Here is a 14,261-nt window from a genome sequence, read left to right as displayed (position 1 = left end):
CATCTTAAGAAAGCACAAGGTTAATGGTTTCAGACTGTCCTGCAATGTGCTCTGTGTAGCTGCTTCCCAATGGAACAGGCACTGCAGGACTTTGCAGAGTGACTGAGGAATCAGCAGCTTCCCTGTGGAAGGGGACTAAACCAGTGTTGAGCCAAGAATGAATGGTGGCTCTGCTTGGACGTGTCTGAAATAGGATGGAACTGGCAAATTGCTATAAACAGAAACATTAAGGAGGTAACCACTCCCTAAAATGTATGGAAGGGTTTTCTCTGTTGCTATTCAAGGAAGAGAGAAGAAAACAGTAACTGAATTTTTTTTTTATTTTTAATTTTTTGTTTTTTAACTACAGATATAAAGTATGTTGAGCAGCTCAATCTTTGCATTTGGAGATGTTGATACTTTCTTGACACTGTTAATATTACTAAATAGTGGATATGCAGGCGTTCTGATGATTCTTTGTTTCAGTCGGGCTATAAATCAGCAGCACAGTGTTTAGAAATAGTGAATTCTTTGGGGAGATTTGAGTGCTTTTCAAACACACAGTGGTTAACACTGCAGTTACAAGGTAAGAAGAAAGAAGAGCAAAACCTGCTCAGCACGCTCAGACTACTGCTTCAGCATGACAAATCTCCCCTCTCATTCCACGTAGCTATTTTTATAGTGGAAAAGGTAATTTTCAGGACAGCAAAACAACTGGACAGTATTTCATTTCCCTGATAAATGTATGTAATTTTAATGTATCTAAAGGGAACTTACAGCATATGTTATGTATCCTTAGTACATCTGGTGCAAAGTCATTTTTGAAATGGGCTTCAGAGGACTGAGCGCACAGTTCTGTGAGCTCACTAAAACCCAGGCAGTTAGGACCAGTGGTCTGTGGCAGCAAGTTCTTTGCACTGTGAACACAATTCCAACATCTCAGCTATTATTAGAACAAAAAGGCCTGGCTGAGTTTTTGACAAAGTGCTAGCATACTTTTATTCCTGGAAAAAAATACTGGAAACTCTGCTATAAACCTGAGCCCTTTAACATGAGATGGAACTAACCAATTAGGAGAGGAAAGTCATAAACACCAGTACTCAGTTTAAAATAAAAAGAAAACTACCACAACAACACAAACACAACCAGCAATGAGTGGCTGCTGTTGGGAAACTGTGAGATGCTGCTGAAAGCTGACTTGGTCACGGGCTGCTGGGAGATGTCTCAGGTTCAGCTGAACGTGTCTCACGGGGAAGTAAATATGGTTGTAATTGCAGCCATCAGCTTCCTGCACAACACTTCAACTACTGTGTTGTTTGAAGTGCTTACACATGTCCTCTCTGCCACCCAGTTACTAATCACAGCTTTGCTAAGTGGAACCTCCCCAAACAGTGATTGAACTGTCAGCTTTCGTGTCTCCCAGTCTGGCCGAGGCACGGTCTGTGTTAGGCTGGCTCTGTTTTATTTACAGCCTTTGGAAGCTGTCTCCAGTTACTCTGAGCTTTGCCAACATCCCTGCTGAAATAAGTTATCTTGGAGCTGTTTTTCAGTAAGTCTACAGCTCAGGCAGTGACCTGAGCAATCAAAAAGCAAATTATGTTTAGTTCTATTTAGCAGTAGATTTGTACGTTCGTTGTCAGGTTTGTTTAGAGTTGGATATCTATAGCAGCTGGGTTGATGAAATTCCAAGTTTCACAGTTGTTACACAAAAGAGGCGCAGATGTACAGAAAGAAAAGCAAAAGGTTGTGGTTAAAGAAGATCAACCTGGTTTTGCCCTTGCCCTTTCAGCGTCAGGAAATGCATTAGTACGCTAGCAGTGTGTAGTCCCCATTATCCTGGATCCATTATGGCAAATTACCACTTTTTTTTAAGAGCTTCAGTTATGCTGTCGAGTGTCTGGAATTTAAGCAGATAAAACCGTTATTTCTCACAAATGAATCAGATGCTTGACAGTCAGTTAAAACTTAATTTATGTGGGGGATACAGAGACTGAGCAAGGCAGAATTTCAGATTTGTACCGCTGTTTGCTTTATCTGTGAGTCCTGATGAGCATCTCAGATGATGTGCCCCAGAAGGGGATCGGCTGCTGTTGCAGACGTGAGATAAACTCCTTGCCTTTGGGCAGCCAGAGCAAACTACCCTAGAGGGTAATCCTCAGCAAAGCCAAAAATTTGCTTGCTTCAGGGAGTTTCCTGGTAGTCTTAAGGAGGGTATTAATAGAACCTCTCAAGCTTAACCTTGTTATAAGCCTGTAATGCAGCCCTTGTTTGTTCTTTAAAGTCAGGAATTTTAAGCAGATTAACATGGAGCCTAACACAGTCCAGCCTGAATCATGATTTATGATGTTGTCAGAGTCCAGTTAATTCTTAAGTAAAAGTTATTTGTTTTGATAAAATACACATTAAACCTCAACAATAGATTCAGTCAAATATTTGTCCTTATTAAAAGAAATAAAAATAAAAGCTGTATAACATTCTCTTAAATAATGGCATTATGAAAATCTTAAAAGTTTTCAGTGAACGTTCTTTTTTTAAATTTAAAAATAACAAATCGACTGTTTGATCTGGACTATGAACCACATTGTCATCTCTGAAGGGTTTTTAGAGCATGCAAATGTGGAGGAGAAAGTCAGCATGGTCTTAGGGTGAGCAGAAGAGAGGAATGCAAAAAGTAACACATACCGAAGGAAACAATGCTGCAAGATGCCACAGGCAGTTGGACCAGAAATTGCTGAATGATATGTTGAACAGGTTATTTCTTCTTATGGAAACAAACTGCTTACATGAGAGGCAGTGTACAGGACTTGCGGAGTCATAAGGGTAGGAACAGAAACAGAACTTGCACACAAAATGTTTATTTTAGATCTCAAATATAAATGATGCTTATGGAAAAAAAAAAGGGATAATGAATGTGCAAGTGATTTTGCACCATCATGTTGGCTTTTTTTCTCCCAGTTCTGATGCGGGGGAGAAGAAAGGGTGAATTCCTGCTGCTTTTCAAGTGGTATGCAGATAGCCAATTGTGAATCTCTTCTGCATAAGAAGATTCTTCCCTGGCTTGTTTTTTGTGGATTTTCTCTTTTTTTTTTCTTTTTGTTTTTTTTAATCCTTGCATTGCAAACCCAAACAGTGTGTGATAAGTTTTTAGCACCTGATGAATGCTCTTGGTGCTAATTATCCTGCAGAGAACTTTCCTGGTGACTAAGGAAACAAAATTATTGTGTACTCCCTTATTTATCTCGAATATCTTCTAGTTGGGTTGCATTAGATTTTCTTGTACAGCAGATCCAATTCTGCGAGCAATATGTATTCTTTTTTGGGTGTTAACAGATAAGATAAAATTATCTTAAGATGTCTATTTTGATATGAAATAAATACTGATGTTTTAATGACTTTAATGTTTCTAAGGCTAAGCAAAAACATGTAGTTCTTAAAGTACTCTTCTGTTACCTTCAGCTTTGTATGGTGATGAGCAGCAGCTTAATGAAGATAAATGACCATGGGGGGAAGGAGGTGGAAGGTCTTGTCTATAGCCGTCTCCTTGGGATCTCATGAAGGAAAATGGTCAGATATGGAAGGACCTGTATCTTTCTACAAGGTGGGAGCAAGCGATCATCTTGAGAAAGCGTTCTGTGTCTTTCAGTTGCTAAATAGGGGAGATAAAGGGAAAATTGTATTGTTTACACTATTAATGACTATGAAAAATTGATCAGAAAATTCAAGTTAAGATGTTACAACTGAATGTGTAGAACTTCTATTGGGGAGATATTCTGTAATAAATGGTCACAGATCAGGATTTTTTGAACAGCAGATTTTGGTTTCCTTCTGTTGGGGAATGGTTAGGTCAGGGCTTGAAGTGGTGATTGAGCACCTGGTGAAGGGATGTGTCTGGCCCAGGGAGCACAGGCAGATTGTTTGCTCCTGTGCTCCCCAGCTGACCAGGAGGGCACAGGTGGAGCCCCTGGGCTCATTATAAGGGCCAGCCTCTGAAGGGAGAGCATCTCTTGGATCTGGGCTGCTGCTGATAAGGAGTGCTGCACAGCCAGAGAGCCCCTTCCCCAGCTGGGTGAGTGCCATTCTTCTTTCTGTATAGGATTATTGGCCTACCTGCAAATACTTTCCTGGGTATTGCTGAGAACTTGCTAGAAGCTATTTCACTTCTTCGTAAGCAGAACGTTTTCCTTTCTTGCTGTTGTTCCAAAGAGTGCTTTCCCTGCTTCCTTGTCCTGTGCTGAGTAGTAGCACCACTAGGAGTATGTTGCTGTTTGTAGGTAACATTTCTGGGTATGAAACAGGCTCCATCATCATGCTGAAGTGATGGCCCAGCTGCTGCTGTTCAGCCCAGGGCACGGTGGCAAAAGCTTTGTTTCTTGGGTATTGTTGAATTCACAACAGATGCTTGGATAAGAGCTCTGTGGCGCTATGAAATTTGGTGGTGGTGATTTCTTAGTATTTGTAAAAATCTTATTTCTTTTGTTTGGCTTAGCCAAACTCAGATTGTTAAGTATGCTTCCTCTTCCTAAGGGCTCTTCACATGCACGCTTCAGAGACTTGTCATGTCTCCGTTGCACAAGGAGAAGGTTTCTATTCCTTACCAATCTTTGAGCAGAATCTCTTTGCCCTAGAATAAAGCATGAAGCTCTAATGGCTCAAGGGGACGCCTCTTTCCCAGCGCCTTGCAGTTTTCTGCTGCCATGTGGCAGTGGTGTCAAAGCGCTGGTATGGTTCAGCAGTTGGTGCTGCTCTGCAGGATCACCTCTCTGAGGGAGCCAGCTCCCTTCCTCAGTGACCATTTCATGGTGGACTAGGAACTGTTAGGAAAAATTCTAGGCGAGCTGCAGAGAATAGATGAAATGCTTGAAGCTGAGGTGGGAATTTAGAAAGAAACCTATCGATCTCTGGGTTGTGAGCACCTCCGTATTGAAGACTGACACTGGTTAATAAGGATGTTGATGGCAGGCTCAGCTGCCGTTGGAAGCTTTGGTTGCCATTTCTCTGTGGTGGCCGTGAAAAGGCAACCTCTGTGTTGGGCTTGAATATTTGTGTGACACCTATTACTTCTTGCAGCCACAGCATCCCAAAAGCATGAGAAGTAACCAGAGCATAAAAGCTCTCTGAAACAGATTATTACATGCTAACAAAAACTTTTTTCTTAATGTGAAATATATGAATTTTCAGTGTAGCCCTCTTAACACGTTATGCATCGTTCTAGCACAGTGGTCCAGTATCAGTGATTTACCTGTGATTCAAACCTTTTCTACAATAGTGACAGAGATGCTTGATACTGTAGTATATAAAATGGTTACCCCAGTTATGGGAAGATATACATGTGGGGCAGCCTAAGTGAAATGTAAAATACTGTTGGAGGTTTTCTTTTCTCAAAGGGACTGAGTTTTCTAAATAAAACTGAGAATTTCTTAAATGTCTTTTGCTGCTGTATGGTTACTTAGCATTCTATTGCACAAGAGGAGTGGGAGGAATATTGCAATCTGCTACTGGTAGAGTCCTAAAATAATGGTAGTTACGAAGAGCTATTGAAACTCGCTTTGCTAATCAGGAAACAAAAATCACAACGGTTGTCTTCAAGATGTTAGTTTTCTCTAATAGTTCTGTTTTTCTTCTTTTAAGACTTAATAGTTGAAATGCATCCTACCTTTTGAAGATTTGCTGAAAAGTAGAGATTGCTCTTTAAAAAAATAAAATAAAATTACACATTGGAATAAAAGAAGAGATTTTAATTTTGTATATGAATGGTACTTGAAATTGCTGCGTGGTTTTTTTTGTTTGTTTGTTTTTTGCCTTATAGCTGGCAAAGTCTAGTTATCTAGAATGTGTCCTACTACAGTTACTAGTGTTTTAGTGCTTTTTTTGTTTGTTATTTATTAAAAATAAACAAAAACAATCTTGTTGACAAATTGGAATTCTTGATTTGTGAAATGGATATAGTTTCCCCTGCAGCAGGCAAATTTGACACAAGTACGTACTGAGGACTTGAAGAATCTTTAATAGGAAAGCTTAAACAGTTGAAATTATGCTGTTAATTAAATAAGCATCAACATAAATTGAGGAAAAATGTTGACAGAATATATTTTATAAATATTCCTAAGTATTCAGGTGTTGCATGTGTTTTCACTCCAGCGTCAGTGATACTACTTGAGATGGAGCACAGAAGTTGTGGATTAGTGTAGGGACAGAAGCGAGCTATTGTTCCTAGAGAGGGGATTATGATCTGGTATTTGTCCTAGGATGAGTGTGTGCATATCCCTTTGTTTAGCAGTGTTGAACAAGTGTCCTTCCTAAGTGTTTATCCTCTGGCAATGGACCTTCCTTGTAGAGCTGCTGGACCCCTTGGCTGCAGCAGGCTCTGGCTTTGGGCGTTCCTTGGTAGCTGCAGCTGCCACCAGCTCCATTGCTGCGTGCCTACATGGGAGCTTTCATCTTCCAAAGGCCTCTGCTGGTACCCTATAGCTGTAATGCAAGTGCAAGAGTGAGGTGAAGACAAGTGGTTTAGATCAAGAAGTAACAAGTCCTCCATGACCCCTCCACTGGCAAAGCTCTTGTGCCATTCATTAGCTGTGTAACTGAGCAGGAGGCAGTTATGGTTACAATAGAGAATAAAAATACGTTTATGGAAGTGGTTGAATTATTTACCTTTTAAAAAGGGGTCACTACTGTGCCCATTAAGAACCAATGTATTATCTACAGCTAGTGTTATCCCACATCATTGTGTAAGAGATGGCTGAGATTTCTTGGTTTTGAGTTTGCAGTTTCTTAGATGGCTCAGTGATTTCCTTCGTGCAGAGCTAGATGGAGCTATAAGATCTTCTGTAAAATAGGTGCAGCGCTGGGGACTCCTCTTCCAAGTTTTCCTTTCTGAATTTCCCTTTGGGCTGGCTCTGAAGAGTGAACACATCGTAAGTCATGAATACTTGCTAGGTGGAAAGGCAGCATTTAACCAATTCCTGGAAAGTAAGTCTGCTGTAGCCCATGGGCACCCTACTTGAATGGCACAAATTGGAATTTGAAAAGTGCTTCTCTGGGGAATTGAAGGTGATATTAATGTTGACAGGAGAGCTACGGGGGCTCCATTCTGCATAAGACTATCTTTGATAGTGGAGTGAATCATGAATATGACTGGCCTGGCCAGTCTGATAAAGATCTTGCCGCCCTCCAAGGACTGGGTTAACCTACATAGATAATTGTGCTTCACAAGCTTAAGGAGGCAATAACTACCATCCAGTTCTTACTAGTGCTGGGATTTGTGAGCTTACAAGCATGTTTTCCCCATTATTTTCTCTCATCATAACTGTGCTGTTGCTTTGTGCTGCAAAAATCTGAAATATGAAGAAATAACTTGAGATATCAATGTTTTGTTTAGTACTTAATCTTGTGTATTTTTAGGATAGTTTAATAAAGGTCACCTTTGAAGTAGTTAATTACTGTAAATTACTGTGTTGGATACTCTAACTAGATGATTCAGGTCCTTAGCAGTTCATGTATGCAGATAATCAAGATGGTGATCACCACAATTTGCTAAGTGTTTAAACACTACTGAAATCAATTAGGTTCCTTGCATTGTGCTTAAACTCTCAAGTTAGTCTTATTTTTCACTTTTTTTTTTTAATTTTATCTGTGTCATTTTGACTGTGGTGCAGGAGGCAGAAATGGGCTGCATACCCTTTCCAAGAAAAGAGAGAAGTATACGTTCTGCATTCCAAATTTTTGTGGCTTGAATATTGCAGAAGATGCTATCTTGACAGGCTTGGTGCATGAATTTCTATCTGTGGAGAGCAGGCAGCACCCCAGGGAATGGAAGTGTGAAGTTTCATCTTATCCATGTGATGCTCCTCAGCCCTAGAAGCCCCTTGTCTTGAATGAGGTGGCTCGGTCTGCAGTCTTTGGTAGGTCTACTGACAGCAGACTGCCAGTGTTGGCATTCTTATGTGTATGATTGTCTGAAACATGAAAGTGGCATTGTTAGTCTCTCAGGAAGATAGGAATTGCTCTTCTGGATCAGCTGCTCTTGTTTCTATATTTGTTGATTTTTTTGTGTGTGTTTAGTATTCACATGAGTACAGAGTCTAATGTATTTACCTCAACAATGTTGCAACACACTACAATTTTACAGGCATTAAATACCATTGAGCAGATGGTGATTAAGAGTTGCATAAGACTTGGTGTAACAGACCACTGAGTAAAAGTCGGCATTCAGAGATTCCTTTTTATATCACGATCCTAATCAAGACAAGCCCTGCTTTGGCTTAAGGTGTTTGTAACATTTAATAGGTAGTGATTGGTGTTGTAGAAAACAGTGTTTACTATATGTGTTCATTCTTCAATGGAACTGCCTGAGTTTTCATTTGTACGGTTTTTATATTCTATTTTAATTTTAAAATCTATGATGCTGTTGATTAAGTATTGAAAATTCAGTATATACTGAATGCTGTATAAAATGATGAAAAAAAATTAAAGAAATAGGATGAACTTTTATAATACTGTATTCAAACTTTGGAGCACTACAGATTGTATGTTGCCATTTATTAATGGACTGTCTGCAAATATTACAACTGTTTTTCAACATATAAGTTTCTCTTCCTTGATTTGAGTAAGTGCTCTGCTGCAGTTTTATGCATCTTGGTAGGTTTGGCTAGGCTCTTCCAATATCACTAGTTGAAGTTAAGCACTGGATTACGTGTTTAAGTACTTCATGTGGACAACATAATTTATTATTTTTTTTTAAGGGAAGGAGAGCAGTTTGTGTACTTTTGTGTAGTCTGCAGGCACTTCAGTCTTTTGAGCTCTGACAATTTTCCAGGTGTGGTTACAGGTAGCTGACTCCAGCCAGGGATTCTTCAAAAGCAGGGCACAGCCATTAAGAGTCAGCTTATGACCTCTTCTTCTTCATGATTGAAGGTGGTTTTGTGATGCTGTCCTGTCCTAGGAAAGATATTATAAGGAAGTCTTCAACAAAGAATTGTAAGATGGGCTGAGTGCTTAAAAAAGAAAAAAAGAGTACAGCATCATAGTACTTCTTCCCTTAAATGAGCACTCTGATCTGTGTAGAACACTGTAATTGGTGGGTACTGACTCTGTCTTCTGTTGTTTGTGCCATGTTCACCTCCAGGTGTAAGAGTGCATGCTATAAACCGCAGCTCCTGCAATTTTCATTGTACCAGAAATTGTAATTTAGTTGTTTGTTAAGAAGGAAGGGGGAGGAAGCAGTACTGATAACACTAGAAAATGTTCTCTCAAGTTAAAATTGCCGGCAATTATCAAATTTAATTACAATGCCTTCATACATTGTTTAGGAAGGAGAACAGATATACTTACCAGTGCAGAATACAGCAAAGAGGCTTTGATATGATGGTTGCTGAACAGGTTGTAGTGGGCTTCAGTGTGCTTGTGTTGGGCCTTACGGTCCGGAGAAACAGCCTTAAACAGGTCTGTGCTTAAAAGAGAACTTTAACAATAATAATAATTAAAATAATCTATAAACTGCCCTAACTTTTTTGCTGAATGTTGAAAGGAATCTTTAATCCAGTCTGGGCAAAAGGCTTCTAGATTTCCTTGTGCATTGCTTTTTGTTTAGCTTTCTATCATTAAAATTGTCCCAAGTATAAAAGCTAGCTTAGTAGGCCCATGAGACTCTCCTTATTTACCTGCTTTCCACACCATAATGATGCAGCTTCCATTCTGATTTTAGATACTAAAGATGAGATTTTATTTTTATTTTTATTTATTTATTTTTTTCCCCCCACCCCAATTGATGAATGGTTTGTTGCACCAAGTCCATTCTAAGTAGATTAGAAGCTAAGCTGCCATTTTGCAGCATCCTTGCAGAGGGCAGCTGGGTTTAAAGCAGGGCACTGGTGCAAAGTCATCCTGTGGGGTGGGGGCACATAAAAGCCCCGACTGCTCAGCGCTCTGGTTTTGAACAGCACAGTCCAGGCAGGTGTGTGAAATGCCCCCAGAACACCAAGAGACAGATGATGTTGTGAAGCCGTATATCCTCATTTCTGCAGTGGTATCCTAAAAAATGGCACTTAACTGAGAAAGAAACATGCAGTGTAGAGTTTCATACACTTGTGTGTATTCTGTCCATGTGTTCTGAAGTTTTGGTTTCTTGCTGGCTGGCTTCATGCCTGCTGGAATGAAATATCTGATATGATGTCAGTCAGCTTTCCAAGATGTCTTAGAGAGCACAGCTGGCCACTGCATTGTTTAGAAAAGAAAAAGATGGAAATGTTTATAGGGACTTTGGAGCTGGGTTGTGTGTGTGCACAGTCATGCAGTGAGGAAGTAGTGGGTCTTCTGGTATGTGTGGAAGAAGGAAATTCAAACCATTTCAACAAGACACTTGACTTTTTTTTTTAAGTACTGATGCTAGAAAAGAGAATTTGCACTTGTTTGTCTGAAGAGAAATAATAGGGAAAAGATAAAAACAAATGATCAGCAAAGTGATTTAGTATTGCATCAGTACTCCTGGATTAATGCAGTGATAATGTTCTGTCTAGAGCTGGGAAGATGCTGAGAGGAAGAGTTAATGATACTGTATTAATAGTTACCTTTTATTTTGTATGTTCCTACTGTTATGCGTCATTGTGATCATTTGTCCTCTATGTTTCTTTGGAGCTGAGGAATGTCTTTCTAGCCCATATGTGGGTACACATGCTCTTCTGTGCTTACACTGTCTTACTCTGTTGTGTGATCTCTCTCTCTACCAAATTTTTCTGGTGTTAGTGATCTCAGTCCTGAAATTCACTTGGCTTTAAATGACTTTTAAAAAATAAAAAGCATTGTTCTCAGTTGCTTTGTAACTTTGCTGGTTGTTGGGCTGTACTCATGATTGGAAGCAGTCCTACAGAATCCAAAAATGTGACAAACTTCCTTCAAATAAAGCTGGAAATCACTTCTAATATGCATCCCACAGCTGCAGCTTGAAGATAACATCAGTTGTTGTGAGATATACATTGGTGTGTTTTGAGAGCTAGCAACTTCTCGAGCTTAAAACCTCCTCTGTATCTTGTGACAGTTTTCTGTGGGAGGAGGAACTGGATGGGAATCTAAAAGACTTCCTATCTTTGATGAAATGCTAAAATTGACAGTAACTGTAAAATTAAATGCAACTCTTTAAATATCAAATTTTATGGCATGCTTATGACAGTTGGGCTCAAGTTGCTGGTATTTGGATGTTCACCATGGTAGATTGTCTTTGTGTTGACAACGAGTATTGTTTAAATGCCCCACCATCTTGATTCTGCCTTTGGTTTTGTTAAATACGTCCTTTGTAAGGGTATCTAAAGAGGCAAATGAATGGAGATCTCCGGAATGGATCAATAAAAGTGTGCCATAAGTAAGCAAATTGGTTTCCCCTTGCAGTGCAGTCTCTGACACTCCAGATGGAAGATCACAGGCTTGGCAGAAAGCTGGAAGAACCATCCCGTAGGTATCCATGTGTGTCTGTAGGTTTTTATTGGCAAAATCATTATAGGACTAAATGCTTTCCAGGTAATCTCGGTCTTTGTATACTACAGTAGCTCTCTCTACAAGATGGAGTGCTAGAAACCTGCCTGGAAGCTGCTTGCACTGTGAGGCTTGGGGCCTAGTGTGGGGCTGTCCCTGGGACTTGCAGTAGTGTGCTCCACAGCTGTACACAAACACCCAGCACATTGCACGTTTAAAGGGACGCGTACTGGCATTGAGCAGGGATTTTAATTTGCACAGGGAATGATAAATTGGTGTGCTCTCAATAATGACTTAATCTGTACAGTGTTTTCTTCGCCTTAATAGGAGAAGATATACTGATTGTGTAACTACTTAGATGTGCTTCAATTCTTATGTGTAGTAGAAAATCCCAGCTGGAGAAAATTCTTCTGTCTGTAAAAGGGAAGGGTGTGGGCTCTTACCTCCCTTTCTCAACTACTAGCTGCCTTGCCTGTGCTGTATAGCTTCCAGCTGCGATTTTTCTTCTGCTTTAGTACAATGCGTTCAGAATGGTGTAAGACAGAAGATTGGTGGTATTACTGTGGGGTAGAGACTTAGAGGAGATTTTAGATGTTTAATGTAGCTGTACGATATCAGAGTAGGTGGATCTTCTGTGCCTTTCTCTCTTTTGAGACATTCCCTGTGCTTATGGAAGCAAAATATATGTTTTAAAAGCAGTCAAGTGAAAGTCAGTGTTATTTTTCAGAAACTTACAACTGATGTGTAGCTGCACACCAGTTGCTTTCCCAAGGGCTGGTTATCTTTAAAATAAATTTGCATAGCTCTATAGGGAATAGGATAACTGATGTAATAATTACTTAAGAGCAGAGCCGGCATCCTGCCATTATTTTGGACCACAAGTGCTACTGTGTCTCTCTATATTGATATGCTTCTTGTGACATCCTTCTTCTGACACATTCAATTAACTTTTTATTACTTTCTTCCTACTTAGAAAAGAAAAAAGCACACTAGGCCATTCACTTACTTAACAAGAATGGTTAAGTGGAAGTACCTTTGCTGAATGAGTTAACCTCATATCACTGCAAGTTATTGATTGTACGTATGCTTGTGGTTGCTGAGAGCAAACAGGTGGTAGTGTTTCCTTCAATGATCAAGATGTGATCAGATGGATGTGATATTATTGATCACAACTTCCAAATGTATGGAGTATCCTCATCTGTAGCTCCTAGCTCAGAACAGGATGTTCTCTCTCTTCCTCTCAAACTCCTTTTTAAAATACTCCAAAAAAGACGACATTGCAAAATACTACTTTCATGTATACTATATTTCTGCATGGTTTGCATCTCTTGCTGCTTTTCTCTAGTGTATTGTCTGCTCTGAAGATGGCATTTTCTTAATTGTTTAAGTGGTTTTAATTGTTTATTACATTTTAAAGAGCAGTATGTCACAAAGGGAAGGTGCTAAGGGATGTCTGTTTGTACAGGTGATAACCTCAGCTGGGTGCTGAGAACTTTTTTCCTTGCTCAGTGAGAGCAGTTTACAATGAGAGCACTATGACAATTTCAGTGCTACACTGTAGTTGTGGTAATTAATATTTAGCGTAGTATCTAGTAATTTTCAGCTTCAGCACACTTTACAAACATTAATTAATTGTCACAGCACCCCTGTGCAGTAGGTAAATGCCTTCTTTACTGCTGACTTAGCAGCAGCCGGAGCCCCAAGGCTTATGGGCTCACTGGGTGTGACACATTGATCTGCTGTGTCATTTTTGAAAAGGTCTTTGTTAAATGAGGATATTTTGTTATTAATGCTGAGCCAAAACAAAGTTGTCACTGCTTTATCACCATCACTGCATCATCTTCTGCAGTGTCGTCTGTTTTGTTTTAGGCCCTGCAGATTGCATTACAAAATGAAAACTAAAAACCTGATTTTTTTTTTTGTATTTTACTTGTGTATTTTGGATGTTTCTTCAGCTTGTGGGGATGAGAAAACAGCAGTTTCACTGCAACTTTGCTGTGGCAGCTTTGTCCCTTTTGAGCAGCCCTGCTGCCCCATGGGATTTTGGTTCTATCTGCAGCCTCAGGGTCCCACAGAGCAGGAGTATGGGCACTTTGTGTCTGCATGTCTGTGGTGTCAGAGCAGGGGTCTGCTGCAGGAGGGCATCTGTGCTCCCTGGGCTTTCTGCTCTGGAAGAGAACTTCCCTCTGCTGCTGCAGTACTTTGCCCCAGTAACTGCTTCTAGTTAGAGCTGCTGACAACCCATGAAAGCATTTGAAAAACATTGTGCTTACAGGAATAATTCTGCTGACATATTTTTCTTCCTATCTTTTTATTACTAGCAAAATTTGCATGAAAACAGGTCTCTGTTTATTAAGAGTTCACAATCCTCAGCTTGACAGCGTAATTAGAGCAGTGTTCAACTTTCACAATGGAACACACTGAAACTCTCTGGATTTCCCTGTGAACCTGAAACTTCAGGGCCTCTTTAAAGATCTTAAAACAGATTTGTTTAATCCATGCTCCAGTGTAGAGCTGAAGCAAGGCTGAAAATGAAGTGTGACGGGCAGTGAAGGGCTCCGTGCATGAGCCAGCACTGCCCCTACTGATGGGACATGTCAGGTAGGGCTGCTGTCGGGCCTCCCTTCAGTGACCAGGAACCCACTCATCTCCACAACCCTAATGATGATGCTTAATAGGCAGAGGAGTTAGGTAAGGAGCCTGTGCTATCAGGAGAGCAAACAAAATTGCTTATGTAAACATGGGGAAATCCCGCTACTCTGGGTTGTGTTTCAGCAGCATGTTTATGCATCTCCCACATCTTGATTATTTTATTTTTT

At 40.1% G+C, this 14,261-nt stretch overlaps 1 protein-coding gene and 1 long non-coding RNA gene across 2 annotated transcripts in view; both read left to right on the top strand.

Annotated features, from left to right (window-relative positions):
* The window catches only part of PARD3B (par-3 family cell polarity regulator beta), a 353,302-nt gene that overhangs the window by 42,234 nt on the left and 296,807 nt on the right, over positions 1 to 14,261 (top strand). The window lies entirely within an intron of this gene.
* The window catches only part of LOC109368505, a 26,612-nt gene continuing 15,945 nt past the window's right edge, over positions 3,595 to 14,261 (top strand). Inside the window, exon 1 of the long non-coding RNA XR_002116608.1 lies at positions 3,595 to 4,045. This is a non-coding gene — a long non-coding RNA (uncharacterized LOC109368505). The remainder of the gene's footprint in view (positions 4,046 to 14,261) is intronic.

This window comes from Meleagris gallopavo, chromosome 7 (genome assembly GCF_000146605.3).
Source record: "Meleagris gallopavo isolate NT-WF06-2002-E0010 breed Aviagen turkey brand Nicholas breeding stock chromosome 7, Turkey_5.1, whole genome shotgun sequence".
Classification (NCBI taxonomy): Eukaryota; Metazoa; Chordata; class Aves; order Galliformes; family Phasianidae; genus Meleagris; species Meleagris gallopavo.
This window is presented reverse-complemented; position numbering and strand designations above follow the sequence as displayed.